This window comes from Phalangium opilio, unplaced genomic scaffold (genome assembly GCF_054372755.1).
Source record: "Phalangium opilio isolate 3A_F unplaced genomic scaffold, DU_Popi_V2 ptg000054l_1, whole genome shotgun sequence".
In the NCBI taxonomy this organism is placed as follows: domain Eukaryota; kingdom Metazoa; phylum Arthropoda; class Arachnida; order Opiliones; family Phalangiidae; genus Phalangium; species Phalangium opilio.
In genome coordinates this window covers 5,687,380-5,708,725 of record NW_028324173.1, presented here as the reverse complement: position 1 = coordinate 5,708,725, position 21,346 = coordinate 5,687,380, and the positions used below count along the sequence as shown (strand labels likewise).

The window sequence follows — 21,346 nt, the reverse complement described above, 5'->3', positions numbered from 1 at the left end:
CTAATACACCAACGGGCGGTAGCGAATAATGTTTTTGCAATTTTTCCCCTTGGTGACAACTACTCCTTGGTGGCTAAAATTGAATCTAAGCCCAACCTATACTAGAACCTGCAGATAAAACGGCAATTCGACACCCCAAAACTGGAAGGCAGGCCAGGGCGTTACGCTATTGGCCGAAGGTGCCAGTTTTAAATTATCGATGAAATCAGAATCTATTTTGATTTTTAAAATCATTCAGAGATATTTCCTGGATGTTTCACTATGCAGATAGGTCTTATAACTAGTAGATGAATCGTTTGAAAATCACGAAAAGTGAATTCGGACGGGCGGCGCGAGAAAAAATAGGCTGTTATATATTAGATGAGTCGGGGTAGTACCAGTTAGATCCTGCGGAACATGAAGGGATAACGTAAATTCGAATGTGACATGAAAAAGATAAATATGGGATTCAAAATCTGCAAATTGGTTTTAAATATTCCTTTATTTTTCTGTTTGTTACCATATAGAAACGTAAATAAATCAAATAATAGGACGTTCCTAAGAGAGTGAATAACTAGACATTCGTAGACCCAGCCTCAGCTAATCCATATGTGAAGTCATCCTCTATTGTTAGTGGTCAAATTGGGTAACTAACCGTGTCTGTGCATAAAGACTAAATAAACTAAAATTCCAACTAACTTTTCAAATATAAGATCACAGCTACTTATGAACCTTCACCTTATGGGTTATATTTGGCTTGAGTAGACCGACTGTTCTGATTATTCATGGTGAAGTCAAAATATCGTGAAGCTCGGTCATTAACAGCAGCTTAGATTACGAGATTTAATCCAAACAGGTAAACACTACTAAACAGGGCCGGGAATAAGCACAGGACACAGGACATTGTCCAAGTAAATTTGAAAATGCCCCATATTTTTTTTTTAAAAAATTAAGGTCACTTGACATTTTGACCGATAAATATTTCCGAAGTTGAGATAGCTTGACTATTAGGTTTCGACACTATTTTTGGAAACTCCGGAGGACAGGGTTCTATATATTTTCCAGTCAAAGGAGAGGTTACTGGACACACGTTATATAATAATTTTACCTTATTTCAGGCCCTGCTACTAAACCAATGGGAAAGTAGTCTTTACATTTAAAAAAATTCCTTGTGACATTTACAACGGTCAGGTAATATTGAAGTGAAAGACTAAATTCTTAAAATTAGAACATTTATTATCCCTTTAAACATAATGAAAAGTTAAAGTTAGCTGGAACTTACTAATTCGTCATATCAACAAAAAGATAGGTAGAAATACCCTATATGGGATGTTCTAGATATCTGGGTAAACGGTTTTCATTTTCACTTTTTGTGGAACTTAGAGCGTTCTCAATTTTATAAATTTAAACAAATTGAAATATCTTGCGAAATATTAAAGATACAAGGAAATTGAAGACACTTTCTAAATATAAATTGACCCCCCTGATAACGAAAATCACATTTATTTTCTCCAAAAACTAATATTTAAAAAGTTGAACATTTTCAGATTTTCGAAAAATTCGCGTTTTTTAGCACGTGCTTCGACCTACGACTTCAAATTTGGTCTCATTTGATGGAGAACTAAAATATCTATCTTAGTGTCAAATGTTAATTCTCTGTGATCAACGGTTTTTGAATTATTCAAAATATTCGGAAAAAAAATCAACGGGCAAAGACTTTTCTAACAGACTGTACTGACTGCGCTCGACGCTGCTTAACTTCGGTGATCGGACGAGAACCGGTGTTTTCAGCGTGATATGGCCGTTGCCGAGAGTGCTATTTAATAATTCGAATTTAAATTAAGTGAGACAAATTAACCTTCATCTTTTTAAAACAATAACAAAAAGAAAATATGTTGGCTTTTTTCATATCTATTGGAATTTAAAAGAGGAATAAAAAGTGAAAAAGCCAACGGGCCGCAGTGTTCCTAAGTGGACTCCCTCCCAAGTACTGACTGCGCTCTACGCTGATTAACTTCGGTGATCCGACGAGAACCGGTGTTTTCAGCGTGATATGGCCGTTGTCGAGAGTGCTAGATAATAATTCGAATTTAAATTAAGTGAGACAAATTGACCTTCATCTTTTTAATACAATAACAAAAAGAAAATATGTTTGCTTTTTTCATATCTATAGTAATTTAAAAGAGGAAAAAAATAGTGAAAAAGCCAACGGCACGCAGTGTTCCTAAGTGGTCTCCCTCCCAAGTACTGACTGCGCTCGACGCTGCTTAACTTCGGTGATCGGACGAGAACCGGTGTTTTCAGCGTGATATGGCCGTTGCCGAGAGTGCTATTTAATAATTCGAATTTAAATTAAGTGAGACAAATTAACCTTCATCTTTTTAAAACAATAACAAAAAGAAAATATGTTGGCTTTTTTCATATCTATTGGAATTTAAAAGAGGAATAAAAAGTGAAAAAGCCAACGGGCCGCAGTGTTCCTAAGTGGTCTCCCTCCCAAGTACTGACTGCGCTCTACGCTGATTAACTTCGGTGATCCGACGAGAACCGGTGTTTTCAGCGTGATATGGCCGTTGTCGAGAGTGCTAGATAATAATTCGAATTTAAATTAAGTGAGACAAATTGACCTTCATCTTTTTAATACAATAACAAAAAGAAAATATGTTTGCTTTTTTCATATCTATAGTAATTTAAAAGAGGAAAAAAATAGTGAAAAAGCCAACGGCACGCAGTGTTCCTAAGTGGTCTCCCTCCCAAGTACTGACTGCGCTCGACGCTGCTTAACTTCGGTGATCGGACGAGAACCGGTGTTTTCAGCGTGATATGGCCGTTGCCGAGAGTGCTATTTAATAATTCGAATTTAAATTAAGTGAGACAAATTAACCTTCATCTTTTTAAAACAATAACAAAAAGAAAATATGTTGGCTTTTTTCATATCTATTGGAATTTAAAAGAGGAATAAAAAGTGAAAAAGCCAACGGCACGCAGTGTTCCTAAGTGGTCTCCCTCCCAAGTACTGACTGCGCTCGACGCTGCTTAACTTCGGTGATCGGACGAGAACCGGTGTTTTCAGCGTGATATGGCCGTTGCCGAGAGTGCTATTTAATAATTCGAATTTAAATTAAGTGAGACAAATTAACTTTCATCTTTTAAAAACAATAACAAAAAGAAAATATGTTGGCTTTTTTCATATCTATAGGAATTTAAAAGAGGAAAAAAAAGTGAAAAAGCCAACGGCACGCAGTGTTCCTAAGTGGTCTCCCTCCCAAGTACTGACTGCGCTCGACGCTGCTTAACTTCGGTGATCGGACGAGAACCGGTGTTTTCAGCGTGATATGGCCGTTGCCGAGAGTGCTAGATAATAATTCGAATTTAAATTAAGTGAGACAAATTAACCATCATCTTTTTAAAACAATAACAAAAAGAAAATATGTGTGCTTTTTTCATATCTATTGGAATTTAAAAGAGGAAAAAAAAAGTGAAAAAGCCAACGGCACGCAGTGTTCCTAAGTGGTCTCCCTCCCAAGTACTGACTGCGCTCGACGCTGCTTAACTTCGGTGATCGGACGAGTACCGGTGTTTTCAGCGTGATATGGCCGTTGCCGAGAGTGCTATTTAATAATTCGAATTTAAATTAAGTGAGACAAATTAACCTTCATCTTTTTAAAACAATAACAAAAAGAAAATATGTTGGCTTTTTTCATATCTATTGGAATTTAAAAGAGGAATAAAAAGTGAAAAAGCCAACGGCACGCAGTGTTCCTAAGTGGTCTCCCTCCCAAGTACTGACTGCGCTCTACGCTGCTTAACTTCGGTGATCCGACGAGAACCGGTGTTTTCAGCGTGATATGGCCGTTGTCGAGAGTGCTAGATAATAATTCGAATTTAAATTAAGTGAGACAAATTGACCTTCATCTTTTTAATACAATAACAAAAAGAAAATATGTTTGCTTTTTTCATATCTATAGGAATTTAAAAGAGGAAAAAAATAGTGAAAAAGCCAACGGCACTAAGTGTTCCTAAGTGGTCTCCCTCCCAAGTACTGACTGCGCTCGACGCTGCTTAACTTCGGTGATCGGACGAGAACCGGTGTTTTCAGCGTGATATGGCCCTTGCCGAGAGTGCTATTTAATAATTCGAATTTAAATTAAGTGAGACAAATTAACCTTCATCTTTTTAAAACAATAACAAAAAGAAAATATGTTGGCTTTTTTCATATCTATTGGAATTTAAAAGAGGAATAAAAAGTGAAAAAGCCAACGGCACGCAGTGTTCCTAAGTGGTCTCCCTCCCAAGTACTGACTGCGCTCGACGCTGCTTAACTTCGGTGATCGGACGAGAACCGGTGTTTTCAGCGTGATATGGCCGTTGCCGAGAGTGCTATTTAATAATTCGAATTTAAATTAAGTGAGACAAATTAACCTTCATCTTTTTAAAACAATAACAAAAAGAAAATATGTTGGCTTTTTTCATATCTATTGGAATTTAAAAGAGGAATAAAAAGTGAAAAAGCCAACGGCACGCAGTGTTCCTAAGTGGTCTCCCTCCCAAGTACTGACTGCGCTCGACGCTGCTTAACTTCGGTGATCGGACGAGAACCGGTGTTTTCAGCGTGATATCGCCGTTGCCGAGAGTGCTATTTAATAATTCGAATTTAAATTAAGTGAGACAAATTAACCTTCATCTTTTTAAAACAATAACAAAAAGAAAATATGTTGGCTTTTTTCATATCTATTGGAATTTAAAAGAGGAATAAAAAGTGAAAAAGCCAACGGCACGCAGTGTTCCTAAGTGGTCTCCCTCCCAAGTACTGACTGCGCTCGACGCTGCTTAACTTCGGTGATCGGACGAGAACCGGTGTTTTCAGCGTGATATGGCCGTTGCCGAGAGTGCTATTTAATAATTCGAATTTAAATTAAGTGAGACAAATTAACCTTCATCTTTTTAAAACAATAACAAAAAGAAAATATGTTGGCTTTTTTCATATCTATTGGAATTTAAAAGAGGAATAAAAAGTGAAAAAGCCAACGGCACGCAGTGTTCCTAAGTGGTCTCCCTCCCAAGTACTGACTGCGCTCGACGCTGCTTAACTTCGGTGATCGGACGAGAACCGGTGTTTTCAGCGTGATATGGCCGTTGCCGAGAGTGCTATTTAATAATTCGAATTTAAATTAAGTGAGACAAATTAACCTTCATCTTTTTAAAACAATAAGAAAAAGAAAATATGTTGGCTTTTTTCATATCTATTGGAATTTAAAAGAGGAATAAAAAGTGAAAAAGCCAACGGCACGCAGTGTTCCTAAGTGGTGTCCCTCCCAAGTACTGACTGCGCTCTACGCTGCTTAACTTCGGTGATCCGACGAGAACCGGTGTTTTCAGCGTGATATGGCCGTTGTCGAGAGTGCTAGATAATAATTCGAATTTAAATTAAGTGAGACAAATTGACCTTCATCTTTTTAATACAATAACAAAAAGAAAATATGTTTGCTTTTTTCATATCTATAGGAATTTAAAAGAGGAAAAAAATAGTGAAAAAGCCAACGGCACGCAGTGTTCGTAAGTGGTCTCCCTCCCAAGTACTGACTGCGCTCGACGCTGCTTAACTTCGGTGATCGGACGAGAACCGGTGTTTTCAGCGTGATATGGCCGTTGCCGAGAGTGCTATTTAATAATTCGAATTTAAATTAAGTGAGACAAATTAACCTTCATCTTTTTAAAACAATAACAAAAAGAAAATATGTTGGCTTTTTTCATATCTATTGGAATTTAAAAGAGGAATAAAAAGTGAAAAAGACAACGGCACGCAGTGTTCCTAAGTGGTCTCCCTCCCAAGTACTGACTGCGCTCGACGCTGCTTAACTTCGGTGATCGGACGAGAACCGGTGTTTTCAGCGTGATATGGCCGTTGCCGAGAGTGCTATTTAATAATTCGAATTTAAATTAAGTGAGACAAATTAACCTTCATCTTTTTAAAACAATAACAAAAAGAAAATATGTTTGCTTTTTTCATATCTATTGGAATTTAAAAGAGGAAAAAAAAGTGAAAAAGCCAACGGCACGCAGTGTTCCTAAGTGGTCTCCCTCCCAAGTACTGACTGCGCTCGACGCTGCTTAACTTCGGTGATCCGACGAGAACCGGTGTTTTCAGCGTGATATGGCCGTTGCCGAGAGTGCTAGATAATAATTCGAATTTTAATTAAGTGAGACAAATTGACCTTCATCTTTTTAAAACAATAACAAAAAGAAAATATGTTTGCTTTTTTCATATCTATAGGAATTTAAAAGAGGAAAAAAAAGTGAAAAAGCCAACTGCACGCAGTGTTCCTAAGTGGTCTCCCTCCCAAGTACTGACTGCGCTCGACGCTTCTTAACTTCGGTGATCGGACGAGAACCGGTGTTTTCATCGTGATATGGCCGTTGCCGAGAGTGCTATTTAATAATTCGAATTTAAATTAAGTGAGACAAATTAACCTTCATCTTTTTAAAACAATAACAAAAAGAAAATATGTTGGCTTTTTTCATATCTATAGGAATTTAAAAGAGGAAAAAAAAGTGAAAAAGCCAACGGCCCGCAGTGTTCCTAAGTGGTCTCCCTCCCAAGTACTGACTGCGCTCGACGCTGCTTAACTTCGGTGATCCGACGAGAACCGGTGTTTTCAGCGTGATATGGCCGTTGCCGAGAGTGCTAGATAATAATTCGAATTTAAATTAAGTGAGACAAATTGACCTTCATCTTTTTAAAACAATAACAAAAAGAAAATATGTTTGCTTTTTTCATATCTATAGGAATTTAAAAGAGGAAAAAAAAGTGAAAAAGCCAACGGCACGCAGTGTTCCTAAGTGGTCTCCCTCCCAAGTACTGACTGCGCTCGACGCTGCTTAACTTCGGTGATCGGACGAGAACCGGTGTTTTCAGCGTGATATGGCCGTTGCCGAGAGTGCTATTTAATAATTCGAATTTAAATTAAGTGAGACAAATTAACCTTCATCTTTTTAAAACAATAACAAAAAGAAAATATGTTGGCTTTTTTCATATCTATTGGAATTTAAAAGAGGAAAAAAAAGTGAAAAAGCCAACGACACGCAGTGTTCCTAAGTGGTCTCCCTCCCAAGTACTGACTGCGCTCGACGCTGCTTAACTTCGGTGATCCGACGAGAACCGGTGTTTTCAGCGTGATATGGCCGTTGCCGAGAGTGCTTGATAATAATTCGAATTTAAATTAAGTGAGACAAATTGACCTTCATCTTTTTAAAACAATAACAAAAAGAAAATATGTTTGCTTTTTTCATATCTATAGGAATTTAAAAGAGGAAAAAAAAGTGAAAAAGCCAACGGCACGCAGTGTTCCTAAGTGGTCTCCCTCCCAAGTACTGACTGCGCTCGACGCTGCTTAACTTCGGTGATCGGACGAGAACCGGTGTTTTCAGCGTGATATGGCCGTTGCCGAGAGTGCTATTTAATAATTCGAATTTAAATTAAGTGAGACAAATTAACCATCTTTTTAAAACAATAACAAAAAGAAAATATGTTGGCTTTTTTCATATCTATTGGAATTTAAAAGAGGAATAAAAAGTGAAAAAGCCAACGGCACGCAGTGTTCCTAAGTGGTCTCCCTCCCAAGTACTGACTGCGCTCTACGCTTGTTAACTTCGGTGATCCGACGAGAACCGGTGTTTTCAGCGTGATATGGCCGTTGTCGAGAGTGCTATATAATAATTCGAATTTAAATTAAGTGAGACAAATTGACCTTCATCTTTTTAATACAATAACAAAAAGAAAATATGTTTGCTTTTTTCATATCTATAGGAATTTAAAAGAGGAAAAAAAGTGAAAAAGCCAACGGTACGCAGTGTTCCTAAGTGGTCTCCCTCCCAAGTACTGACTGCGCTCGACGCTGCTTAACTTCGGTGATCGGACGAGAACCGGTGTTTTCAGCGTGATATGGCCGTTGCCGAGAGTGCTATTTAATAATTCGAATTTAAATTGAGTGAGACAATTAACCTTCATCTTTTTAAAACAATAACAAAAAGAAAATATGTTTGCTTTTTTCATATCTATAGGAATTTAAAAGAGGAAAAAAAAGTGAAAAAGCCAACGGCACGCAGTGTTCCTAAGTGGTCTCCCTCCCAAGTACTGACTGCGCTCGACGCTGCTTAACTTCGGTGATCGGACGAGAACCGGTGTTTTCAGCGTGATATGGCCGTTGCCGAGAGTGCTATTTAATAATTCGAATTTAAATTAAGTGAGACAAATTAACCTTCATCTTTTTAAAACAATAACAAAAAGAAAATATGTTGGCTTTTTTCATATCTATTGGAATTTAAAAGAGGAATAAAAAGTGAAAAAGCCAACGGCACGCAGTGTTCCTAAGTGGTCTCCCTCCCAAGTACTGACTGCGCTCGACGCTGCTTAACTTCGGTGATCCGACGAGAACCGGTGTTTTCAGCGTGATATGGCCGTTGCCGAGAGTGCTATTTAATAATTTGAATTTAATTAACCTTCATCTTTATAAATCAATAAGAAAAAGAAGATATGTTTGCTTTTTTCATATCTGATGGAATTTAAAAGAGGAAATAAAAGTGAAAATGCCAGCGGCACGCAAAGTTTCCAAGTACTGACTGCGCTCGACGCTGCTTAACTTCGGTGATCGGACGAGAACCGGTGTTTTCAGCGTGATATGGCCGTTGCCGAGAGTGCTAGATAATAATTCGAATTTAAATTAAGTGAGACAAATTAACCTTCATATTTTTAAAACAATAACAAAAAGAAAATATGTTTGCTTTTTTCATATCTATAGGAATTTAAAAGAGGAAAAAAAAGTGAAAAAGCCAACTGCACGCAGTGTTCCTAAGTGGTCTCCCTCCCAAGTACTGACTGCGCTGGGCGCTTCTTAACTTCGGTGATCGGAGGAGAACCGGTGTTTTCAGCGTGATATGGCCGTTGCCGAGAATGCTAATTAATAATTTGAATTTAATTAACCTTCATCTTTATAAAACAATAACTAAAAGAAGATATGTTTGCTTTTTTCATATCTGATGGAATTTAAAAGAGGAATCATAAGTGAAAAAGCCAACGGCACGCAGAGTTTCCAAGTACTGACTGCGCTCGACGCTGCTTATTTTCGGTGATCGGACGAGAACCGGTGTTTTCAGCGTGATATGGCCGTTGCCGAGAGTGCTATTTAATAATTCGAATTTAAATTAAGTGAGACAAATTAACCTTCATCTTTTTAAAACAATAACAAAAAGAAAATATGTTTGCTTTTTTCATATCTATAGGAATTTAAAAGAGGAAAAAAAGTGAAAAAGCCAACGGTACGCAGTGTTCCTAAGTGGTCTCCCTCCCAAGTACTGACTGCGCTCGACGCTGCTTAACTTCGGTGATCGGACGAGAACCGGTGTTTTCAGCGTGATATGGCCGTTGCCGAGAGTGCTAGATAATAATTCGAATTTAAATTAAGTGAGACAAATTAACCTTCATCTTTTTAAAACAATAACAAAAAGAAAATATGTTGGCTTTTTTCATATCTATTGGAATTTAAAAGAGGAAAAAAAAGTGAAAAAGCCAACGGCACGCAGTGTTCCTAAGTGTTCTCCCTCCCAAGTACTGACTGCGCTCGACGCTGCTTAACTTCGGTGATCGGACGAGAACCGGTGTTTTCAGCGTGATATGGCTGTTGCCGAGAGTGCTATTTAATAATTCGAATTTAATTAACCTTCATCTTTATAAATCAATAAGAAAAAGAAGATTTGTTTGCTTTTTTCATATCTCATGGAATTTAAAAGAGGAAATAAAAGTGAAAAAGCCAACGGCACGCAAAGTTTACAAGTACTGACTGCGCTCGACGCTGCTTAACTTCGGTGATCGGACGTGAACCGGTGTTTTCAGCGTGATATGGCCGTTGCCGAGAGTGCTAGATAATAATTCGAATTTAAATTAAGTGAGACAAATTAACCATCATCTTTTTAAAACAATAACAAAAAGAAAATATGTTTGCTTTTTTCATATCTATTGGAATTTAAAAGAGGAAAAAAAAGTGAAAAAGCCAACGGCACACAGTGTTCCTAAGTGTTCTCCCTCCCAAGTACTGACTGCGCTCGACGCTGCTTAACTTCGGTGATCGGACGAGAACCGGTGTTTTCAGCGTGATATGGCCGTTGCCGAGAGTGCTATTTAATAATTCGAATTTAAATTAAGTGAGACAAATTAACCTTCATCTTTTTAAAACAATAACAAAAAGAAAATATGTTGGCTTTTTTCATATCTATTGGAATTTAAAAGAGGAATAAAAAGTGAAAAAGCCAACGGCACGCAGTGTTCCTAAGTGGTCTCCCTCCCAAGTACTGACTGCGCTCGACGCTGCTTAACTTCGGTGATCCGACGAGAACCGGTGTTTTCATCGTGATATGGCCGTTGCCGAGAGTGCTATTTAATAATTTGAATTTAATTAACCTTCATCTTTATAAATCAATAAGAAAAAGAAGATATGTTTGCTTTTTTCATATCTGATGGAATTTAAAAGAGGAAATAAAAGTGAAAATGCCAGCGGCACGCAAAGTTTCCAAGTACTGACTGCGCTCGACGCTGCTTAACTTCGGTGATCGGACGAGAACCGGTGTTTTCAGCGTGATATGGCCGTTGCCGAGAGTGCTAGATAATAATTCGAATTTAAATTAAGTGAGACAAATTAACCTTCATATTTTTAAAACAATAACAAAAAGAAAATATGTTTGCTTTTTTCATATCTATAGGAATTTAAAAGAGGAAAAAAAAGTGAAAAAGCCAACTGCACGCAGTGTTCCTAAGTGGTCTCCCTCCCAAGTACTGACTGCGCTGGGCGCTTCTTAACTTCGGTGATCGGAGGAGAACCGGTGTTTTCAGCGTGATATGGCCGTTGCCGAGAGTGCTAATTAATAATTTGAATTTAATTAACCTTCATCTTTATAAAACAATAACTAAAAGAAGATATGTTTGCTTTTTTCATATCTGATGGAATTTAAAAGAGGAATCATAAGTGAAAAAGCCAACGGCACGCAGAGTTTCCAAGTACTGACTGCGCTCGACGCTGCTTATTTTCGGTGATCGGACGAGAACCGGTGTTTTCAGCGTGATATGGCTGTTGCCGAGAGTGCTATTTAATAATTCGAATTTAATTAACCTTCATCTTTATAAATCAATAAGAAAAAGAAGATTTGTTTGCTTTTTTCATATCTCATGGAATTTAAAAGAGGAAATAAAAGTGAAAAAGCCAACGGCACGCAAAGTTTACAAGTACTGACTGCGCTCGACGCTGCTTAACTTCGGTGATCGGACGAGAACCGGTGTTTTCAGCGTGATATGGCCGTTGCCGAGAGTGCTAGATAATAATTCGAATTTAAATTAAGTGAGACAAATTAACCATCATCTTTTTAAAACAATAACAAAAAGAAAATATGTTTGCTTTTTTCATATCTATTGGAATTTAAAAGAGGAAAAAAAAGTGAAAAAGCCAACGGCACGCAGTGTTCCTAAGTGTTCTCCCTCCCAAGTACTGACTGCGCTCGACGCTGCTTAACTTCGGTGATCGGACGAGAACCGGTGTTTTCAGCGTGATATGGCCGTTGCCGAGAGTGCTATTTAATAATTCGAATTTAAATTAAGTGAGACAAATTAACCTTCATCTTTTTAAAACAATAACAAAAAGAAAATATGTTGGCTTTTTTCATATCTATTGGAATTTAAAAGAGGAATAAAAAGTGAAAAAGCCAACGGCACGCAGTGTTCCTAAGTGGTCTCCCTCCCAAGTACTGACTGCGCTCGACGCTGCTTAACTTCGGTGATCCGACGAGAACCGGTGTTTTCAGCGTGATATGGCCGTTGCCGAGAGTGCTATTTAATAATTTGAATTTAATTAACCTTCATCTTTATAAATCAATAAGAAAAAGAAGATATGTTTGCTTTTTTCATATCTGATGGAATTTAAAAGAGGAAATAAAAGTGAAAATGCCAGCGGCACGCAAAGTTTCCAAGTACTGACTGCGCTCGACGCTGCTTAACTTCGGTGATCGGACGAGAACCGGTGTTTTCATCGTGATATGGCCGTTGCCGAGAGTGCTAGATAATAATTCGAATTTAAATTAAGTGAGACAAATTAACCTTCATATTTTTAAAACAATAACAAAAAGAAAATATGTTTGCTTTTTTCATATCTATAGGAATTTAAAAGAGGAAAAAAAAGTGAAAAAGCCAACTGCACGCAGTGTTCCTAAGTGGTCTCCCTCCCAAGTACTGACTGCGCTGGGCGCTTCTTAACTTCGGTGATCGGAGGAGAACCGGTGTTTTCAGCGTGATATGGCCGTTGCCGAGAGTGCTAATTAATAATTTGAATTTAATTAACCTTCATCTTTATAAAACAATAACTAAAAGAAGATATGTTTGCTTTTTTCATATCTGATGGAATTTAAAAGAGGAATCATAAGTGAAAAAGCCAACGGCACGCAGAGTTTCCAAGTACTGACTGCGCTCGACGCTGCTTATTTTCGGTGATCGGACGAGAACCGGTGTTTTCAGCGTGATATGGCTGTTGCCGAGAGTGCTATTTAATAATTCGAATTTAATTAACCTTCATCTTTATAAATCAATAAGAAAAAGAAGATTTGTTTGCTTTTTTCATATCTCATGGAATTTAAAAGAGGAAATAAAAGTGAAAAAGCCAACGGCACGCAAAGTTTACAAGTACTGACTGCGCTCGACGCTGCTTAACTTCGGTGATCGGACGAGAACCGGTGTTTTCAGCGTGATATGGCCGTTGCCGAGAGTGCTAGATAATAATTCGAATTTAAATTAAGTGAGACAAATTAACCATCATCTTTTTAAAACAATAACAAAAAGAAAATATGTTTGCTTTTTTCATATCTATTGGAATTTAAAAGAGGAAAAAAAAGTGAAAAAGCCAACGGCAAGCAGTGTTCCTAAGTGGTCTCCCTCCCAAGTACTGACTGCGCTCGACGCTGCTTAACTTCGGTGGTCGGACGAGAACCGGTGTTTTCAGCGTGATATGGCCGTTGCCGAGAGTGCTATTTAATAATTTGAATTTAATTAACCTTCATCTTTATAAATCAATAAGAAAAAGAAGATATGTTTAATTTTTTCATATCTGATGGAATTTAAAAGAGGAAATAAAAGTGAAAATACCAGCGGCACGCAAAGTTTCCAAGTACTGACTGCGCTCGACGCTGCTTAACTTCGGTGATCGGACGAGAACCTGTGTTTTCAGCGTGATATGGCCGTTGCCGAGAGTGCTAGATAATAATTCGAATTTAAATTAAGTGAGACAAATTAACCTTCATCTTTTTAAAACAATAACAAAAAGAAAATATGTTTGCTTTTTTCATATCTATAGGAATTTAAAAGAGGAAAAAAAAGTGAAAAAGCCAACTGCACGCAGTGTTCCTAAGTGGTCTCCCTCCCAAGTACTGACTGCGCTCGACGCTTCTTAACTTCGGTGATCGGAGGAGAACCGGTGTTTTCAGCGTGATATGGCCGTTGCCGAGAGTGCTAGATAATAATTCGAATTTAAATTAAGTGAGACAAATTAACCTTCATCTTTTTAAAACAATAACAAAAAGAAAATATGTTTGCTTTTTTCATATCTATAGGAATTTAAAAGAGGAAAAAAAAGTGAAAAAGCCAACTGCACGCAGTGTTCCTAAGTGGTCTCCCTCCCAAGTACTGACTGCGCTCGACGCTTCTTAACTTCGGTGATCGGAGGAGAACCGGTGTTTTCAGCGTGATATGGCCGTTGCCGAGAGTGCTAATTAATAATTTGAATTTAATTAACCTTCATCTTTATAAAACAATAACTAAAAGAAGATATGTTTGCTTTTTTCATATCTGATGGAATTTAAAAGAGGAATCATAAGTGAAAAAGCCAACGGCACGCAGAGTTTCCAAGTACTGACTGCGCTCGACGCTGCTTATTTTCGGTGATCGGACGAGAACCGGTGTTTTCAGCGTGATATGGCCGTTGCCGAGAGTGCTATTTAATAATTCGAATTTAAATTAAGTGAGACAAATTAACCTTCATCTTTTTAAAACAATAACAAAAAGAAAATATGTTTGCTTTTTTCATATCTATAGGAATTTAAAAGAGGAAAAAAAGTGAAAAAGCCAACGGTACGCAGTGTTCCTAAGTGGTCTCCCTCCCAAGTACTGACTGCGCTCGACGCTGCTTAACTTCGGTGATCGGACGAGAACCGGTGTTTTCAGCGTGATATGGCCGTTGCCGAGAGTGCTATTTAATAATTCGAATTTAAATTAAGTGAGACAAATTAACCTTCATCTTTTTAAAACAATAACAAAAAGAAAATATGTTTGCTTTTTTCATATCTATTGGAATTTAAAAGAGGAAAAAAAGTGAAAAAGCCAACGGCACGCAGTGTTCCTAAGTGTTCTCCCTCCCAAGTACGGACTGCGCTCGACGCTGCTTAACTTCGGTGATCGGACGAGAACCGGTGTTTTCAGCGTGATATGGCCGTTGCCGAGAGTGCTATTTAATAATTCGAATTTAAATTAAGTGAGACAAATTAACCTTCATCTTTTTAAAACAATAACAAAAAGAAAATATGTTTGCTTTTTTCATATCTATAGGAATTTAAAAGAGGAAAAAAAAGTGAAAAAGCCAACGGCACGCAGTGTTCCTAAGTGGTCTCCCTCCCAAGTACTGACTGCGCTCGACGCTGCTTAACTTCGGTGATCGGACGAGAACCGGTGTTTTCAGCGTGATATGGCCGTTGCCGAGAGTGCTATTTAATAATTCGAATTTAAATTAAGTGAGACAAATTAACCTTCATCTTTTTAAAACAATAACAAAAAGAAAATATGTTGGCTTTTTTCATATCTATTGGAATTTAAAAGAGGAATAAAAAGTGAAAAAGCCAACGGCACGCAGTGTTCCTAAGTGGTCTCCCTCCCAAGTACTGACTGCGCTCGACGCTGCTTAACTTCGGTGATCCGACGAGAACCGGTGTTTTCAGCGTGATATGGCCGTTGCCGAGAGTGCTATTTAATAATTTGAATTTAATTAACCTTCATCTTTATAAATCAATAAGAAAAAGAAGATATGTTTAATTTTTTCATATCTGATGGAATTTAAAAGAGGAAATAAAAGTGAAAATGCCAGCGGCACGCAAAGTTTCCAAGTACTGACTGCGCTCGACGCTGCTTAACTTCGGTGATCGGACGAGAACCTGTGTTTTCAGCGTGATATGGCCGTTGCCGAGAGTGCTAGATAATAATTCGAATTTAAATTAAGTGAGACAAATTAACCTTCATCTTTTTAAAACAATAACAAAAAGAAAATATGTTTGCTTTTTTCATATCTATAGGAATTTAAAAGAGGAAAAAAAAGTGAAAAAGCCAACTGCACGCAGTGTTCCTAAGTGGTCTCCCTCCCAAGTACTGACTGCGCTCGACGCTTCTTAACTTCGGTGATCGGAGGAGAACCGGTGTTTTCAGCGTGATATGGCCGTTGCCGAGAGTGCTAATTAATAATTTGAATTTAATTAACCTTCATCTTTATAAAACAATAACTAAAAGAAGATATGTTTGCTTTTTTCATATCTGATGGAATTTAAAAGAGGAATCATAAGTGAAAAAGCCAACGGCACGCAGAGTTTCCAAGTACTGACTGCGCTCGACGCTGCTTATTTTCGGTGATCGGACGAGAACCGGTGTTTTCAGCGTGATATGGCCGTTGCCGAGAGTGCTATTTAATAATTCGAATTTAAATTAAGTGAGACAAATTAACCTTCATCTTTTTAAAACAATAACAAAAAGAAAATATGTTTGCTTTTTTCATATCTATAGGAATTTAAAAGAGGAAAAAAAGTGAAAAAGCCAACGGTACGCAGTGTTCCTAAGTGGTCTCCCTCCCAAGTACTGACTGCGCTCGACGCTGCTTAACTTCGGTGATCGGACGAGAACCGGTGTTTTCAGCGTGATATGGCCGTTGCCGAGAGTGCTATTTAATAATTCGAATTTAAATTAAGTGAGACAAATTAACCTTCATCTTTTTAAAACAATAACAAAAAGAAAATATGTTTGCTTTTTTCATATCTATTGGAATTTAAAAGAGGAAAAAAAGTGAAAAAGCCAACGGCACGCAGTGTTCCTAAGTGTTCTCCCTCCCAAGTACGGACTGCGCTCGACGCTGCTTAACTTCGGTGATCGGACGAGAACCGGTGTTTTCAGCGTGATATGGCCGTTGCCGAGAGTGCTATTTAATAATTCGAATTTAAATTAAGTGAGACAAATTAACCTTCATCTTTTTAAAACAATAACAAAAAGAAAATATGTTTGCTTTTTTCATATCTATAGGAATTTAAAAGAGGAAAAAAAAGTGAAAAAGCCAACGGCACGCAGTGTTCCTAAGTGGTCTCCCTCCCAAGTACTGACTGCGCTCGACGCTGCTTAACTTCGGTGATCGGACGAGAACCGGTGTTTTCAGCGTGATATGGCCGTTGCCGAGAGTGCTATTTAATAATTCGAATTTAAATTAAGTGAGACAAATTAACCTTCATCTTTTTAAAACAATAACAAAAAGAAAATATGTTGGCTTTTTTCATATCTATTGGAATTTAAAAGAGGAATAAAAAGTGAAAAAGCCAACGGCACGCAGTGTTCCTAAGTGGTCTCCCTCCCAAGTACTGACTGCGCTCGACGCTTCTTAACTTCGGTGATCGGACGAGAACCGGTGTTTTCAGCGTGATATGGCCGTTGCCGAGAGTGCAAGATAAGAATTCGAATTTAAATTAAGTGAGACAAATTAACCATCATCTTTTTAAAACAATAACAAAAAGAAAATATGTTTGCTTTTTTCATATCTATTGGAATTTAAAAGAGGAAAAAAAAGTGAAAAAGCCAACGGCACGCAGTGTTCTTAAGTGGTCTCCCTCCCAAGTACTGACTGCGCTCGACGCTTCTTAACTTCGGTGATCGGAGGAGAACCGGTGTTTTCAGCGTGATATGGCCGTTGCCGAGAGTGCTAATTAATAATTTGAATTTAATTAACCTTCATCTTTATAAAACAATAACTAAAAGAAGATATGTTTGCTTTTTTCATATCTGATGGAATTTAAAAGAGGAATCATAAGTGAAAAAGCCAACGGCACGCAGAGTTTCCAAGTACTGACTGCGCTCGACGCTGCTTATTTTCGGTGATCGGACGAGAACCGGTGTTTTCAGCTTGATATGGCCGTTGCCGAGAGTGCTATTTAATAATTTGAATTTAATTAACCTTCATCTTTATAAAAAAATAACAAAAAGAAGATATGTTTGCTTTTTTCATATCTGATGGAATTTAAAAGAGGAAACAAAAGTGAAAAAGCCAACGGCACGCAGTGTTCCTAAGTGTACTCCCTCCCAAGTACTGACTGCGCTCGACGCTGCTTAACTTCGGTGATCGGACGAGAACCGGTGTTTTCAGCGTGATATGGCCGTTGCCGAGAGTGCTATTTAATAATTCGAATTTAAATTAAGTGAGACAAATTAACCTTCATCTTTTTAAAACAATAACAAAAAGAAAATATGTTGGCTTTTTTCATATCTATTGGAATTTAAAAGAGGAAAAAAAAGTGAAAAAGCCAACGGCAAGCAGTGTTCCTAAGTGGTCTCCCTCCCAAGTACTTACTGCGCTCGACGCTGCTTAACTTCGGTGATCGGACGAGAACCGGTGTTTTCAGCGTGATATGGCCGTTGCCTAGAGTGCTAGATAATAATTCGAATTTAAATTAAGTGAGACAATTTGACCTTCATCTTTTTAAAACAATAACAAAAAAAACATGTTTGCTTTTTTCATATCTATTAAAATTTAAAAGAGGAAAAAAAAACGAAAAAGCCAACGGCACGCAGTGTTCCTAAGTGGTCTCCCTCCCAAGTACTGACTGCGCTCGACGCTGCTTATTTTCGGTGATCGGACGAGAACCGGTGTTTTCAGCTTGATATGGCCGTTGCCGAGAGTGCTATTTAATAATTTGAATTTAATTAACCTTCATTTTTATAAAAAAATAACAAAAAGAAGATATGTTTGCTTTTTTCATATCTGATGGAATTTAAAAGAGGAAACAAAAGTGAAAAAGCCAACGGCACGCAGTGTTCCTAAGTGTACTCCCTCCCAAGTACTGACTGCGCTCGACGCTGCTTAACTTCGGTGATCGGGCGAGAACCGGTGTTTTCAGCGTGATATGGCCGTTGCCGAGAGTGCTATTTAATAATTCGAAATTAAATTAAGTGAGACAAATTAACCTTCATCTTTTTAAAACAATAACAAAAAGAAAATATGTTGGCTTTTTTCATATCTATTGGAATTTAAAAGAGGAAAAAAAGTGAAAAAGCCAACGGCACGCAGTTTTCCTAAGTGGTCTCCCTCCCAAGTACTTACTGCGCTCGACGCTGCTTAACTTCGGTGATCGGACGAGAACCGGTGTATTCAGCGTGTTATGGGCTTTGCCGAGAGTGCTAGTTAATAATTTGAATTTAATTAACCTTCATCTTTATAAAACAATAACAAAAAGAAGATACGTTTGCTTTTTTCATATCTTTTGCAATTTAAAAGAGGAAACAAAAGTGAAAAAGCCAACGGCACGCAGTATACCCAAGTACTGTATGCGCTCGACGCTGCTTAACTTCGTTGATCGGACGTGAACCGGTGTTTTCAGCGTGATATGGCCGTTGCCGAGAGTGCTAGTTAATAATTCGAATTTAAATTAAGTGAGACAAATTAACCTTCATCTTTTTAAAACAATAACAAAAAGAAAATATGTTGGCTTTTTTCATATCTATTGGAATTTAAAAGAGGAAAAAAAAGTGAAAAAGCCAACGGCAAGCAGTGTTCCTAAGTGGTCTCCCTCCCAAGTACTTACTGCGCTCGACGCTGCTTAACTTCGGTGATCGGACGAGAACCGGTGTTTTCAGCGTGATATGGCCGTTGCCTAGAGTGCTAGATAATAATTCGAATTTAAATTAAGTGAGACAATTTGACCTTCATCTTTTTAAAACAATAACAAAAAAAAACATGTTTGCTTTTTTCATATCTATTAAAATTTAAAAGAGGAAAAAAAAACGAAAAAGCCAACGGCACGCAGTGTTCCTAAGTGGTCTCCCTCCCAAGTACTGACTGCGCTCGACGCTGCTTAACTTCGGTAATCGGACGAGAACCGGTGTATTCAGCGTGTTATGGGCTTTGCCGAGAGTGCTAGTTAATAATTTGAATTTAATTAACCTTCATCTTTATAAAACAATAACAAAAAGAAGATACGTTTGCTTTTTTCATATCTTTTGCAATTTAAAAGAGGAAACAAAAGTGAAAGAGCCAACGGCACGCAGTGTTCCGTAGTGGTCTCCCTCCTAAGTACTGACTGCGCTCGACGCTGCTTAACTTCGGTGAACGGACGAGAACCGGTGTATTCAGCGTGATATGGTCGTTGCCGAGAGTGCTAGTTAATAATTCGAATTTAAATTAAGTGAGACAAATTAACCTTCATCATTTTAAAACAATAACAAAATGAAAACATGTTTGCTTTTTTCATATCTATTAAAATTTAAAAGAGGAAAAAAAGTGAAAAAGCCAACGGCACGCAGTGTTCCTTAGTGGTCTCCCTCCCAAGTAGTGACTGCGCTCGACGCTGCTTAACTTCGGCTATCGGACGAGAACCGGTGTATTCAGCGTGATATGGCCGTTGCCGAGAGTGCTAGTTAATAATTTTAATTTAATTAACTTTCATCTTTTTAAAACAATAACAAAAAGAAGATATGTTTGGTTTTTTCATATTTGGTGGAATTTGAAAGAGGAAACAAAAGTGAAAAAGCCAACGGCACGCAGAGTTTCCAAGTACTGACTGCGCTCGACGCTGCTTATTTTCGGTGATCGGACGAGAACCGGTGTTTTCAGCTTGATATGGCCGTTGCCGAGAGTGCTATTTAATAATTTGAATTTAATTAACCTTCATTTTTATAAAAAAATAACAAAAAGAAGATATGTTTGCTTTTTTCATATCTGATGGAATTTAAAAGAGGAAACAAAAGTGAAAAAGCCAACGGCACGCAGTGTTCCTAAGTGTACTCCCTCCCAAGTACTGACTGCGCTCGACGCTGCTTAACTTCGGTGATCGGGCGAGAACCTGTGTTTTCAGCGTGATATGGCCGTTGCCGAGAGTGCTATTTAATAATTCGAAATTAAATTAAGTGAGACAAATTAACCTTCATCTTTTTAAAACAATAACAAAAAGAAAATATGTTGGCTTTTTTCATATCTATTGGAATTTAAAAGAGGAAAAAAAGTGAAAAAGCCAACGGCACGCAGTGTTCCTAAGTGGTCTCCCTCCCAAGTACTTACTGCGCTCGACGCTGCTTAACTTCGGTGATCGGACGAGAACCGGTGTATTCAGCGTGTTATGGGCTTTGCCGAGAGTGCTAGTTAATAATTTGAATTTAATTAACCTTCATCTTTATAAAACAATAACAAAAAGAAGATACGTTTGCTTTTTTCATATCTTTTGCAATTTAAAAGAGGAAACAAAAGTGAAAAAGCCAACGGCACGCAGTATACCCAAGTACTGTATGCGCTCGACGCTGCTTAACTTCGTTGATCGGACGTGAACCGGTGTTTTCAGCGTGATATGGCCGTTGCCGAGAGTGCTAGTTAATGATTCGAATTTAAATTAAGTGAGACAAATTAACCTTCATCTTTTTAAAACAATAACAAAAAAAACATGTTTGCTTTTTTCATATCTATTAAAATTTAAAAGAGGAAAAAAAAGTGAAAAAGCCAACGGCACGCAGTGTTCCTAAGTGGTCTCCCTCCTAAGTACTGACTGCGCTCGACGCTGCTTAACTTCGGTGAACGGACGAGAACCGGTGTATTCAGCGTGATATGGTCGTTGCCGAGAGTGCTAGTTAATAATTCGAATTTAAATTAAGTGAGACAAATTAACCTTCATCATTTTAAAACAATAACAAAATGAAAACATGTTTGCTTTTTTCATATCTATTAAAATTTAAAAGAGGAAAAAAAGTGAAAAAGCCAACGGCACGCAGTGTTCCTTAGTGGTCTCCCTCCCAAGTAGTGACTGCGCTCGACGCTGCTTAACTTCGGCTATCGGACGAGAACCGGTGTATTCAGCGTGATATGGCCGTTGCCGAGAGTGCTAGTTAATAATTTTAATTTAATTAACTTTCATCTTTTTAAAACAATAACAAAAAGAAGATATGTTTGGTTTTTTCATATTTGGTGGAATTTGAAAGAGGAAACAAAAGTGAAAAAGCCAACGGCACGCAGAGTTTCCAAGTACTGACTGCGCTCGACGCTGCTTATTTTCGGTGATCGGACGA

General features: G+C 37.9%; 29 non-coding genes and 40 pseudogenes across 29 annotated transcripts; all 69 read right to left on the bottom strand.

Annotated features, from left to right (window-relative positions):
• Positions 1 to 1,925: 1,925 nt before the first annotated feature.
• On the bottom strand, positions 1,926 to 2,044 carry LOC149671160 (5S ribosomal RNA; annotated as a pseudogene).
• Positions 2,045 to 2,182: 138 nt separating this feature from the next.
• LOC149671159 (5S ribosomal RNA) lies at positions 2,183 to 2,301 on the bottom strand. The gene has a single exon (XR_016367679.1). It is a non-coding gene; the product is annotated as a 5S ribosomal RNA (ribosomal RNA).
• A 137-nt stretch (positions 2,302 to 2,438) lies between these two features.
• On the bottom strand, positions 2,439 to 2,557 carry LOC149671158 (5S ribosomal RNA; annotated as a pseudogene).
• Positions 2,558 to 2,695: 138 nt separating this feature from the next.
• LOC149671157 (5S ribosomal RNA) lies at positions 2,696 to 2,814 on the bottom strand. Its single transcript, XR_016367668.1, has one exon. It is a non-coding gene; the product is annotated as a 5S ribosomal RNA (ribosomal RNA).
• A 137-nt stretch (positions 2,815 to 2,951) lies between these two features.
• LOC149671156 (5S ribosomal RNA) lies at positions 2,952 to 3,070 on the bottom strand. The gene has a single exon (XR_016367657.1). It is a non-coding gene; the product is annotated as a 5S ribosomal RNA (ribosomal RNA).
• Positions 3,071 to 3,207: 137 nt separating this feature from the next.
• LOC149671155 (5S ribosomal RNA) lies at positions 3,208 to 3,326 on the bottom strand. The gene has a single exon (XR_016367645.1). It is a non-coding gene; the product is annotated as a 5S ribosomal RNA (ribosomal RNA).
• A 138-nt stretch (positions 3,327 to 3,464) lies between these two features.
• Positions 3,465 to 3,583, bottom strand: LOC149671154 (5S ribosomal RNA). The gene has a single exon (XR_016367609.1). It is a non-coding gene; the product is annotated as a 5S ribosomal RNA (ribosomal RNA).
• A 137-nt stretch (positions 3,584 to 3,720) lies between these two features.
• Positions 3,721 to 3,839, bottom strand: LOC149671153 (5S ribosomal RNA). The gene has a single exon (XR_016367510.1). It is a non-coding gene; the product is annotated as a 5S ribosomal RNA (ribosomal RNA).
• A 138-nt stretch (positions 3,840 to 3,977) lies between these two features.
• On the bottom strand, positions 3,978 to 4,096 carry LOC149671152 (5S ribosomal RNA; annotated as a pseudogene).
• A 137-nt stretch (positions 4,097 to 4,233) lies between these two features.
• LOC149671151 (5S ribosomal RNA) lies at positions 4,234 to 4,352 on the bottom strand. Its single transcript, XR_016367634.1, has one exon. It is a non-coding gene; the product is annotated as a 5S ribosomal RNA (ribosomal RNA).
• Positions 4,353 to 4,489: 137 nt separating this feature from the next.
• LOC149671150 (5S ribosomal RNA) lies at positions 4,490 to 4,608 on the bottom strand. The gene has a single exon (XR_016367569.1). It is a non-coding gene; the product is annotated as a 5S ribosomal RNA (ribosomal RNA).
• A 137-nt stretch (positions 4,609 to 4,745) lies between these two features.
• On the bottom strand, positions 4,746 to 4,864 carry LOC149671149 (5S ribosomal RNA). The gene has a single exon (XR_016367623.1). It is a non-coding gene; the product is annotated as a 5S ribosomal RNA (ribosomal RNA).
• A 137-nt stretch (positions 4,865 to 5,001) lies between these two features.
• Positions 5,002 to 5,120, bottom strand: LOC149671148 (5S ribosomal RNA). Its single transcript, XR_016367612.1, has one exon. It is a non-coding gene; the product is annotated as a 5S ribosomal RNA (ribosomal RNA).
• A 137-nt stretch (positions 5,121 to 5,257) lies between these two features.
• On the bottom strand, positions 5,258 to 5,376 carry LOC149671147 (5S ribosomal RNA). The gene has a single exon (XR_016367676.1). It is a non-coding gene; the product is annotated as a 5S ribosomal RNA (ribosomal RNA).
• Positions 5,377 to 5,514: 138 nt separating this feature from the next.
• On the bottom strand, positions 5,515 to 5,633 carry LOC149671146 (5S ribosomal RNA). The gene has a single exon (XR_016367542.1). It is a non-coding gene; the product is annotated as a 5S ribosomal RNA (ribosomal RNA).
• A 137-nt stretch (positions 5,634 to 5,770) lies between these two features.
• Positions 5,771 to 5,889, bottom strand: LOC149671145 (5S ribosomal RNA). The gene has a single exon (XR_016367200.1). It is a non-coding gene; the product is annotated as a 5S ribosomal RNA (ribosomal RNA).
• Positions 5,890 to 6,026: 137 nt separating this feature from the next.
• LOC149671144 (5S ribosomal RNA) lies at positions 6,027 to 6,145 on the bottom strand. Its single transcript, XR_016367638.1, has one exon. It is a non-coding gene; the product is annotated as a 5S ribosomal RNA (ribosomal RNA).
• A 137-nt stretch (positions 6,146 to 6,282) lies between these two features.
• LOC149671143 (5S ribosomal RNA) lies at positions 6,283 to 6,401 on the bottom strand (annotated as a pseudogene).
• Positions 6,402 to 6,538: 137 nt separating this feature from the next.
• Positions 6,539 to 6,657, bottom strand: LOC149671142 (5S ribosomal RNA; annotated as a pseudogene).
• A 137-nt stretch (positions 6,658 to 6,794) lies between these two features.
• On the bottom strand, positions 6,795 to 6,913 carry LOC149671141 (5S ribosomal RNA). Its single transcript, XR_016367601.1, has one exon. It is a non-coding gene; the product is annotated as a 5S ribosomal RNA (ribosomal RNA).
• Positions 6,914 to 7,050: 137 nt separating this feature from the next.
• On the bottom strand, positions 7,051 to 7,169 carry LOC149671140 (5S ribosomal RNA; annotated as a pseudogene).
• Positions 7,170 to 7,306: 137 nt separating this feature from the next.
• LOC149671139 (5S ribosomal RNA) lies at positions 7,307 to 7,425 on the bottom strand. The gene has a single exon (XR_016367590.1). It is a non-coding gene; the product is annotated as a 5S ribosomal RNA (ribosomal RNA).
• Positions 7,426 to 7,559: 134 nt separating this feature from the next.
• Positions 7,560 to 7,678, bottom strand: LOC149671138 (5S ribosomal RNA; annotated as a pseudogene).
• A 136-nt stretch (positions 7,679 to 7,814) lies between these two features.
• Positions 7,815 to 7,933, bottom strand: LOC149671137 (5S ribosomal RNA). Its single transcript, XR_016367561.1, has one exon. It is a non-coding gene; the product is annotated as a 5S ribosomal RNA (ribosomal RNA).
• Positions 7,934 to 8,069: 136 nt separating this feature from the next.
• Positions 8,070 to 8,188, bottom strand: LOC149671136 (5S ribosomal RNA). The gene has a single exon (XR_016367579.1). It is a non-coding gene; the product is annotated as a 5S ribosomal RNA (ribosomal RNA).
• A 137-nt stretch (positions 8,189 to 8,325) lies between these two features.
• LOC149671135 (5S ribosomal RNA) lies at positions 8,326 to 8,444 on the bottom strand. The gene has a single exon (XR_016367637.1). It is a non-coding gene; the product is annotated as a 5S ribosomal RNA (ribosomal RNA).
• A 122-nt stretch (positions 8,445 to 8,566) lies between these two features.
• LOC149671134 (5S ribosomal RNA) lies at positions 8,567 to 8,669 on the bottom strand (annotated as a pseudogene).
• A 137-nt stretch (positions 8,670 to 8,806) lies between these two features.
• LOC149671133 (5S ribosomal RNA) lies at positions 8,807 to 8,925 on the bottom strand (annotated as a pseudogene).
• Positions 8,926 to 9,047: 122 nt separating this feature from the next.
• LOC149671132 (5S ribosomal RNA) lies at positions 9,048 to 9,150 on the bottom strand (annotated as a pseudogene).
• A 136-nt stretch (positions 9,151 to 9,286) lies between these two features.
• On the bottom strand, positions 9,287 to 9,405 carry LOC149671131 (5S ribosomal RNA). The gene has a single exon (XR_016367560.1). It is a non-coding gene; the product is annotated as a 5S ribosomal RNA (ribosomal RNA).
• Positions 9,406 to 9,542: 137 nt separating this feature from the next.
• Positions 9,543 to 9,661, bottom strand: LOC149671130 (5S ribosomal RNA; annotated as a pseudogene).
• A 122-nt stretch (positions 9,662 to 9,783) lies between these two features.
• On the bottom strand, positions 9,784 to 9,886 carry LOC149671129 (5S ribosomal RNA; annotated as a pseudogene).
• Positions 9,887 to 10,023: 137 nt separating this feature from the next.
• LOC149671128 (5S ribosomal RNA) lies at positions 10,024 to 10,142 on the bottom strand (annotated as a pseudogene).
• A 137-nt stretch (positions 10,143 to 10,279) lies between these two features.
• On the bottom strand, positions 10,280 to 10,398 carry LOC149671127 (5S ribosomal RNA; annotated as a pseudogene).
• A 122-nt stretch (positions 10,399 to 10,520) lies between these two features.
• Positions 10,521 to 10,623, bottom strand: LOC149671126 (5S ribosomal RNA; annotated as a pseudogene).
• A 137-nt stretch (positions 10,624 to 10,760) lies between these two features.
• On the bottom strand, positions 10,761 to 10,879 carry LOC149671125 (5S ribosomal RNA; annotated as a pseudogene).
• A 347-nt stretch (positions 10,880 to 11,226) lies between these two features.
• On the bottom strand, positions 11,227 to 11,329 carry LOC149671124 (5S ribosomal RNA; annotated as a pseudogene).
• A 137-nt stretch (positions 11,330 to 11,466) lies between these two features.
• On the bottom strand, positions 11,467 to 11,585 carry LOC149671123 (5S ribosomal RNA; annotated as a pseudogene).
• Positions 11,586 to 11,722: 137 nt separating this feature from the next.
• Positions 11,723 to 11,841, bottom strand: LOC149671122 (5S ribosomal RNA). Its single transcript, XR_016367636.1, has one exon. It is a non-coding gene; the product is annotated as a 5S ribosomal RNA (ribosomal RNA).
• Positions 11,842 to 12,203: 362 nt separating this feature from the next.
• LOC149671121 (5S ribosomal RNA) lies at positions 12,204 to 12,322 on the bottom strand (annotated as a pseudogene).
• Positions 12,323 to 12,669: 347 nt separating this feature from the next.
• Positions 12,670 to 12,772, bottom strand: LOC149671120 (5S ribosomal RNA; annotated as a pseudogene).
• Positions 12,773 to 12,909: 137 nt separating this feature from the next.
• LOC149671119 (5S ribosomal RNA) lies at positions 12,910 to 13,028 on the bottom strand (annotated as a pseudogene).
• Positions 13,029 to 13,390: 362 nt separating this feature from the next.
• Positions 13,391 to 13,509, bottom strand: LOC149671118 (5S ribosomal RNA; annotated as a pseudogene).
• Positions 13,510 to 13,646: 137 nt separating this feature from the next.
• Positions 13,647 to 13,765, bottom strand: LOC149671117 (5S ribosomal RNA; annotated as a pseudogene).
• Positions 13,766 to 13,887: 122 nt separating this feature from the next.
• Positions 13,888 to 13,990, bottom strand: LOC149671116 (5S ribosomal RNA; annotated as a pseudogene).
• A 136-nt stretch (positions 13,991 to 14,126) lies between these two features.
• Positions 14,127 to 14,245, bottom strand: LOC149671115 (5S ribosomal RNA). The gene has a single exon (XR_016367559.1). It is a non-coding gene; the product is annotated as a 5S ribosomal RNA (ribosomal RNA).
• Positions 14,246 to 14,381: 136 nt separating this feature from the next.
• Positions 14,382 to 14,500, bottom strand: LOC149671114 (5S ribosomal RNA; annotated as a pseudogene).
• A 137-nt stretch (positions 14,501 to 14,637) lies between these two features.
• LOC149671113 (5S ribosomal RNA) lies at positions 14,638 to 14,756 on the bottom strand. Its single transcript, XR_016367568.1, has one exon. It is a non-coding gene; the product is annotated as a 5S ribosomal RNA (ribosomal RNA).
• A 137-nt stretch (positions 14,757 to 14,893) lies between these two features.
• On the bottom strand, positions 14,894 to 15,012 carry LOC149671112 (5S ribosomal RNA). The gene has a single exon (XR_016367635.1). It is a non-coding gene; the product is annotated as a 5S ribosomal RNA (ribosomal RNA).
• A 362-nt stretch (positions 15,013 to 15,374) lies between these two features.
• On the bottom strand, positions 15,375 to 15,493 carry LOC149671111 (5S ribosomal RNA; annotated as a pseudogene).
• Positions 15,494 to 15,615: 122 nt separating this feature from the next.
• On the bottom strand, positions 15,616 to 15,718 carry LOC149671110 (5S ribosomal RNA; annotated as a pseudogene).
• A 136-nt stretch (positions 15,719 to 15,854) lies between these two features.
• Positions 15,855 to 15,973, bottom strand: LOC149671109 (5S ribosomal RNA). The gene has a single exon (XR_016367558.1). It is a non-coding gene; the product is annotated as a 5S ribosomal RNA (ribosomal RNA).
• Positions 15,974 to 16,109: 136 nt separating this feature from the next.
• On the bottom strand, positions 16,110 to 16,228 carry LOC149671108 (5S ribosomal RNA; annotated as a pseudogene).
• A 137-nt stretch (positions 16,229 to 16,365) lies between these two features.
• LOC149671107 (5S ribosomal RNA) lies at positions 16,366 to 16,484 on the bottom strand. Its single transcript, XR_016367557.1, has one exon. It is a non-coding gene; the product is annotated as a 5S ribosomal RNA (ribosomal RNA).
• A 137-nt stretch (positions 16,485 to 16,621) lies between these two features.
• On the bottom strand, positions 16,622 to 16,740 carry LOC149671106 (5S ribosomal RNA). Its single transcript, XR_016367783.1, has one exon. It is a non-coding gene; the product is annotated as a 5S ribosomal RNA (ribosomal RNA).
• A 137-nt stretch (positions 16,741 to 16,877) lies between these two features.
• Positions 16,878 to 16,996, bottom strand: LOC149671105 (5S ribosomal RNA; annotated as a pseudogene).
• Positions 16,997 to 17,343: 347 nt separating this feature from the next.
• On the bottom strand, positions 17,344 to 17,462 carry LOC149671104 (5S ribosomal RNA; annotated as a pseudogene).
• Positions 17,463 to 17,599: 137 nt separating this feature from the next.
• LOC149671103 (5S ribosomal RNA) lies at positions 17,600 to 17,718 on the bottom strand. The gene has a single exon (XR_016367766.1). It is a non-coding gene; the product is annotated as a 5S ribosomal RNA (ribosomal RNA).
• A 135-nt stretch (positions 17,719 to 17,853) lies between these two features.
• On the bottom strand, positions 17,854 to 17,972 carry LOC149671102 (5S ribosomal RNA; annotated as a pseudogene).
• Positions 17,973 to 18,094: 122 nt separating this feature from the next.
• On the bottom strand, positions 18,095 to 18,213 carry LOC149671101 (5S ribosomal RNA; annotated as a pseudogene).
• A 136-nt stretch (positions 18,214 to 18,349) lies between these two features.
• On the bottom strand, positions 18,350 to 18,468 carry LOC149671100 (5S ribosomal RNA; annotated as a pseudogene).
• Positions 18,469 to 18,830: 362 nt separating this feature from the next.
• LOC149671099 (5S ribosomal RNA) lies at positions 18,831 to 18,949 on the bottom strand. The gene has a single exon (XR_016367765.1). It is a non-coding gene; the product is annotated as a 5S ribosomal RNA (ribosomal RNA).
• Positions 18,950 to 19,085: 136 nt separating this feature from the next.
• On the bottom strand, positions 19,086 to 19,204 carry LOC149671098 (5S ribosomal RNA; annotated as a pseudogene).
• A 122-nt stretch (positions 19,205 to 19,326) lies between these two features.
• Positions 19,327 to 19,445, bottom strand: LOC149671097 (5S ribosomal RNA; annotated as a pseudogene).
• A 136-nt stretch (positions 19,446 to 19,581) lies between these two features.
• On the bottom strand, positions 19,582 to 19,700 carry LOC149671096 (5S ribosomal RNA; annotated as a pseudogene).
• A 347-nt stretch (positions 19,701 to 20,047) lies between these two features.
• On the bottom strand, positions 20,048 to 20,166 carry LOC149671095 (5S ribosomal RNA; annotated as a pseudogene).
• Positions 20,167 to 20,302: 136 nt separating this feature from the next.
• LOC149671094 (5S ribosomal RNA) lies at positions 20,303 to 20,421 on the bottom strand (annotated as a pseudogene).
• Positions 20,422 to 20,781: 360 nt separating this feature from the next.
• On the bottom strand, positions 20,782 to 20,900 carry LOC149671093 (5S ribosomal RNA; annotated as a pseudogene).
• Positions 20,901 to 21,036: 136 nt separating this feature from the next.
• Positions 21,037 to 21,155, bottom strand: LOC149671092 (5S ribosomal RNA; annotated as a pseudogene).
• Between the last annotated feature and the right edge of the window lie 191 nt (positions 21,156 to 21,346).